The sequence below is a fragment of the Pan paniscus genome, chromosome 8 (genome assembly GCF_029289425.2).
Source record: "Pan paniscus chromosome 8, NHGRI_mPanPan1-v2.0_pri, whole genome shotgun sequence".
Lineage (NCBI taxonomy): Eukaryota > Metazoa > Chordata > Mammalia > Primates > Hominidae > Pan > Pan paniscus.
Window position 1 is genome coordinate 13,575,122 of NC_073257.2, and position 7,154 is coordinate 13,582,275.

Consider the following 7,154-nt stretch of genomic DNA (forward strand, 5'->3'; position numbering starts at 1 on the left):
ATGTTGGGAGTGTTCGCTTTCGAGGTACATGACAGTACGTTCTAAATTTTTTTTTTTTGAGACAGTTTCGCTCTTGTTGCCCAGGCTTGAGTGCAATGGTGCAGTCTCCGCTCACAGCAACCTCCGCCGCCCGGGTTCAGGCAATTGTCCCGTCTCAGCCTCCCAAGTAGCTGGAATTACAGGCATGCGCCACCACGCCCGGCTTATTTTGTATTTTTAATAGAGACGGGTTTCCGCATGTTGGTCAGGCTGGTCTGGAACTCCTGACCTCAAGTGATCCACCTGGCTCAGCTTACCGAAGTGCTGAGATTCCGGGTGTGAGCCACCGCGCCTAGCCCTCTGAACTTTTAAATAATCGTGAAATGTATGCGCAGCTGAAGCGAATTCAGCTATTTCCTCTACCTTTTGTGTGGAATTTAAAATACTGAACTTGTGAGATGAACCTGGTGGGCACCAGTTCTCAAACTTCTTGGTCACAGGACGCTTGCACACTCTTAAAATGTACTGAGGACACCTAAAAGCTTTTGCTCACTGTTGTTTACTACTGCTATTTACTAACATAGAAATTAAACATATTAAAATATTCACTTAAAAAACACATGACACTAACATAAGTTATATTTTTATTAAAATCTTTTCCAGACAAAAAACAGACTTTGATTTTGTTTTATATGTTGACAGATCTCTTTCATGTCTGGCTTCACACAGATAAGAAAATCTGGCCTCCCGCATGCGCAGCAAGTCCTCACTGCTGTCAGTGCGTTCTTGGGAATTAGGACTTTTAAGTGAAACAACGTATAGCAAAACCAATTTTACCAGAGGCTGAAAAATAAGGATTAAGTTCCTAAAGCATACTTCTGGCCAAGGAAAAAAAAATCACTAAGCTTCTAAAGGCCAAAGTATTCTAATATTAAACATTGAAATAAATGTGAGCTATACATACATTTAAGAAAGATGAATAAAAAGATAATTATTACTTAATTATTCCAGTTCTGGGTCATGTGTAGCTGAAGCCTGTTTCAGTAGCTCAGGGCACAAAGAGGGAACCAGCCCTGGACAGGACGCCATTCCATCACAGGGCCACTCACACACCCACACTCAGACTGGGACAGTGAAGACACACCAGTTCACCTCACGTGCACACCTCTGGGATGTGGCAAGAACTGCAGCACCCAGAGAAAACCTATGCAGGTGTGGCGAGAACACGTAAACACCACAAAGACAGTGCCCCTGGCTGGGAGTCTTTTTCTCATCAATGTTACAAAGAAATGAATGAGCACCTGCTGTATGCAGTTTGAAAATTGAGAAGTATTTTTTAATAGCCTTTTCAAATTATCTTGGTTATTCTTTTTCGATACTACTACCCCAAAACACGAGTGGTGGATTTTCCAATTACTATTTGGAATTTGAAACCACTTCAAATGGACATTTTGTACTTGTTACATTAAAACTCATTATATTTGACTGTACCTCGAATGCCTATTTTCCTATGCGTGATGTTGAAATGTCATGCATTGGTCATTTGGAAAATACTGATTTACTGAATTAAACAGATCTTCCAAATGCTAAAACATTTCATTATTCAATATCAATCACATTGTTAATATCACTAGTAATCTCATCAGAAAAGTTTTTAAGTATTGGGAAGCTAAAGTATTGTAGCACTGGTTTCCACATAAAGTCACCAAGTTCTTGATGGTTTTAAGTTTGTTTTTTATTTGAATTTTTGCATGAAAGTTCCAACATTATTGGCAACAAGTACTGAGAATTATGTTCCTTGAAGTGGCACGAACATATTTATTTTCACGAAAATGTCTGCCAAATATCTAGGTTTGAATACCTCAGTTTATCTGTCAGTTCTTTCCAGTAAAAGTGGTATTTCATGAAAAAAGCAGCTAGTTAGTTCAGCTTACAACTCAAACGTTCCCACAAGTTCTTTTCCTGGAGACAACAATCATAATTCAGCATGTAGCAGAAGTGCTTTATGTGTATTTCCCATTTTGTTATAGAGAATATTAGATGAGTACTGAATGGTCGAGATGATTAAAGTTAATATTTTTTACCGCTAACCATCAGCTGAGCCTTCAGTGAGTCATAATCTTTTTGCTGGTGGAGGGTTTTGCCTCAATGTTGATGGCTGTTGATCAAGGTGGTGCTTGAAAGTTGGGGTGGCTGTTGCAGTTTCTTAAAATAAGCCAATAATGAAATTTGTCACGTTGATTGACAATTCTTTTCATGAAAGATTTTTTTTAACCCACAGGAAAACTTTTTTTTGAGACAGAGTCTCGTTCTTTCGCCCAGGCTGAAGTGCAGTGGTGCGATCTTGGCACCTCCTGGGTTCAAGCAATTCTCCTACCTCAGCCTCATGAGTAGCTGGCACTATGGGCGTGCGCCACCATGCCCGGCTAATTTTTGTATTATTAGTAGAGCTGGGGTTTCACCATGTTGGCCAGGCTGGTCTTGAACTCCTGACCTTGTGATCTGCCCACCTTGGCCTCTCAAAATGCTGGGATTATAGGCATGAGCCACCGCACCCGGCCAGGAAAACTTCCAAAGTTAGAGTCAATCCTCTCAAACCCTGCTGCTACTTCATAAACTAAGTCTATGGAGTATTCTGAATCCTTTGTTATCATTTCAACAGTGTTCACATCTTCACCAGGATTAGGTTCCATCTCAAGAGACCACTTTCTTTGTTCATCCACAAGAAGCAACTGCCTATCCATTCATGTTTTATTATGCTAGTGCAGTGATTCAGTTACATCTTCGGGCAGCCATAGCCTTACAAAATGTATTTCTTAAATAATGAGACTTGAAAGTCAAAATGAGTTCTTGAGCTATGGGCTACAGAAGGGATGTTGTGTTAGCAGGCATGAAATCAACATGAATCTCCTTGTATATCTCCATCAGAGCTCTTGGGTGAACAGGAGCACTGTAAATCAGCAGTAATATTTTGAAACAAAATCTTTTTTTCTTCCTGAGCAGTAGGTCTCAACAGTGGGCTGACAATATTTAGTAAACCACACTGTGTAAGTAGATGTGCTGTCATCTAGGCTTTGTTGTTCTATCTACACAGCAGAGGCAGACTAGAATTAGCATAACGCTTAAGGACTCTAGGATTTTCAGAATGATAAATGAGCACTGGCTTCAACATAAAGTCATCAGCTGCACTAGCCCCCTAGCAAGGGTCAGCCTGTCCTTTGGAGCTCTGAAGCCAGGCTTTGACTTCTCCTCTCTAGTTATGACAGTCCTGGGCGGCATCTTTTCCCAAAATAAGGTTGTTTCAACTCCAATGAAAACCTATTGTTTAGCAAAGCCGTCTTCATCAGTGATCTTAGGTAGATCTCCTAGATGACTTGCTGCTTTATCTTGCACTTGCACATTTTTTTTTTTTGAGATGGAGTCTCACTCTGTTACCCAGGAGTGTGGTGGTGTGATCTTGGCTTACAGCAACCTCCAACTCCTGGGTTCAAGTGATCCTCCTGCCTTAGCCTCCTGAGTAGCTGGGACTACAGGCGTGTGCCACCACACCCAGTTAATTTTTGTATTTTTAGTGGAGGCAGGGTTTCACCATGTTGGCCAGGCTGGTCTTGAACTCCTGACCTCAAGGGATCCACTTGCATTGGCCTCCCAAAGTGCTGGAAGTACAGGCATAAGCCACCATGCCTGGCCTATCTTGCACTTTTGTATTATAGAGACAGCTTCTTTCCTTCAACCTCATGAACCAACCTCTGATAGCTTCAGATTTTTCTTCTGTAGCTTCCTTACCTCTCTCAGCCTTCAGAAAACTGAAGAGAGTTAGGGCCTTACTCTGGATTAGGCTTTGTTTATCAGAATACTGTGGCTGGTTTAATCTATACAGACCACTCAGAGTTTCTCCATATCAGCAATAAAGCTGTTTTATTTTCTTATCATTTGTGTATTCACTGTAGGAGCACTTCAAATTTCCTTCAAGAACTTTTCCTTTGCATTCACGACTTAGCTGTTTCAACATGCCTTCCTCACCATGCTTAATCATTAATCATTTCTAGTTTTGATTTAAAGTAAGAGATGTGCAACTCATTCTTTTATGAAACACTTAGTAGCCATTTTAGGGCTATTAATTGCCTGATTTTTTTTTTTTTTGAGTCAGGGTCTTGCTTGGCTGCCCATGCTGAAGTGCAGTGGCGTGATCACAGCTCACTGCAGCCTCGAACTCCTAGGCTCAAGCAATCCTCCTGCTTCAGTCTCCCAAGTAGCTGGGACTACAGGCATGAGCCACCACCATGCCTGGCCCCTAATTTCAGTATTGCTGTGTCTCAAGGATAGGGAGGTCTGAGCAGAAGGAGAGAGATAGGGAGGCAGCTGGTCAGTGGAGTGGTCAGAACACATAAAACATTTATCGACTCAGTTTGCTGTCTTATATAGGGGTGGTTCATGGTGCCCCCCAAGCAATTATGACAGTAATATCAAAGATCACTAATCACAGATCACTATAACTGATTTAATAACGGAAACATTCCAAGAATTACCAAAATGTGAGAGAGACATGAAGTGAGCACATACTGTTAGAAAGATGGTGCTGATAGACTTGCTCCATGCAGGGCTGCCACAAACCTCCACTTTGTAAGAAACATATGATACCTGTGAAGTGCAACAAAGTGATACACATGAAAACAGTTGTGCCTGTTATATGACATATATACTCACATATATATATAACTTGAGAATTTATGAAGCGACATGTCAAACAGCTTATAACACTATAGTGTACTAACTATCCAAGTGTTTGAGACACAGTTAAAATAATCAGTAATGAAGACAATGACAGAATACCTAGTAAATCTTAATTCCCTATCAAACCATGCGCAAAAATGAGTCTTAGTAAATTCAGCATTGTTGCCCTATGTCAGGGACAAAGTACATGTATTTTGCATAGATGGACATGTGACAAAATAGAAATTGGTTTTCTGAGACAGGATTCTCCACAGCTTCTGCAGGAGGGAGAATGTAACTGGATACCAGGATTGCAATCATAACCTTTTATAATTTCGGCTAGTTTTGTGTCTTTTAAAAAAATTACATTGGATAGTTATTTCAGGATACAGTGTGTTATGGGTTAAATTGTGTCCCCCTTTCAAATTCATGTGTTAAAGACCTCACTTCCAGTATTTTATAATGTGACCTTATTTGGAAACAGGGTTGTTGTGGATATGATTAGTTAACATGAGGTCATATTAAAGTAGCGCCTACTGTACTCCAATATGACTGATGTCCTCATAAAAAGAACGCTAAGTGTGCAGACAGACACGGACATGGAAAACGTCATGTGAAGACTGGCGGGGGCATGCTGCCACAAGCCAAGGAATGCCTAGACGCTGAGATGCATTAACAGGCTCCCATCACAGCTCTCAGAAGGAACCAACCCTGCCAATACCTTGATTTGGGACTTCCAGTCAGACCTCTGACAATAAATTTGTTTAAGCTGCCTAGTTTGCAGTATTTTGTTCCTGCAGCCCTAGCACATCAACAGTGAAAAGAACATGGATTCTGATGTCAGCCTTTAGTCTTTGCCCTGCTGCACGATTATTTTTGACTTTTGACGAGTAATTTCCACATTCTCATGCTTAAAATTCAATTTAGAATAACTTCTACTTTATTGGATTCCTTTGGGGATTAAATTAGTTACAAAAGATGTAAAGCGACTGATCCTCAAAAAATGATTTCTTTCCCTTGTTTTGTGACATGTCATGCTCTCAGTTATTTTCACTGACTTTTGTGGAATCCTAAATATATCAACTTAAAAAATTACATTAGCGATATTCTTGGTGTTACCTGACTGTGGTGCGGTCCTGCAAAATAAAACCACCTGTTAGAATGCGGGTTAATTAGATGGGACACTGCGATTTACAAAGCTTTCTATTTGCTGCCATGCCCAGTACAATGTCTTTGCATACTAGGTACTAAATAAAATTATGTTACTTAAATGTCACAACCTCTAAAAGTTTAAAAAATGACTTCTCTAAAAACTCAAATATTTTTTTCCTTGGCGTTCCTCTTACAGAATTGTTTTTAGTGATAAAGTTTTATTAATATACTTAATGCAGAAATAACTTCACTTCTTTTTTTTTTTTTTTTTTTTGGTAATCTGGATCCCCTAAATAGAATGCTAAATTTGTTTCTTGTGCAACAAACAAGTTACCACTTCTGACTCTTCATCTTGAGCTTCCTTTTTTTTTTTTGGAGACGGAGTCTCGCTCTGTCCCAGGCTGGAGTGCAGAGGCGCGATCTCGGCTCACTGCAACCTCCGCCTCCCGGGTTCAAGCGATTCTCCTGCCTCAGCCTTCCGAGTAGCAGGGGTTACAGGCGCGCGCCGCCACGCCCGGCTAGTTTTTGTATTTTTAGTAAAGACAGGGTTTCACCATGTTGGCCAGGCTGGTCTCGACCTCCTGATCTCGTGATACGTCGGCCTCGGCCTCCCAAAGTGTTGGGATTACAGGCGTGAGCCACCGCGCCTGGCCTTGAGCTTCCTTTTTAAAGGAAGGAGCAGGAATGTTAACCTACACAGAAAAAAAAATGCTTTCACGCTCTTGATTTACTCTAGGTGGGCTTCAAATGAGCGGTTAGAGCTTTCCGTAGAGCGTTGAGACGGCTGTTTACGTAAAGACCATCATGCGACGTTTCCAACCTAGATTCTAAGAAAAAAGCGGCCCAAGTCCCACCTTTCGCAGGGAACAGCTGATTCTGTTTTTCCTTCCCAGCCAATGGTGATCAAAAGCTTCAGGACGCTGGTGAGTCACTGCGGAGGAGCCGAACACTGACCGCGCCGTCCCCGCCAGGCTCCCGCGCGGCCGGCACCGCGGCCCTGAGCGCAGGCGGCCCCGGGTCTCAGGCCTCAGGCGGACCGCGCCCCGGGCTCGCAGCCCTCCCGCCCCGGCTGCCGGGCTACGGGGCAGATGGACTCGGAGCGCCCCGCCGGTGAGTAGCTACGACCCCCGAGGCCACCTCCCGCGAACCGCTCGGCGGCAGGAGTAGGTGACCAAGGGTGGGGGCGTTGGCCCAGCAGCCGAAGGGGTCTTCAGCGCACCCGGACCCCTCGGGGCTGCGGGGCGGAAGCCGGGGCGTGACTTCCGGCGCCGCCGGGTGTAGGGCGGAGGTGTGGGGCGGCTTCCGGAGAA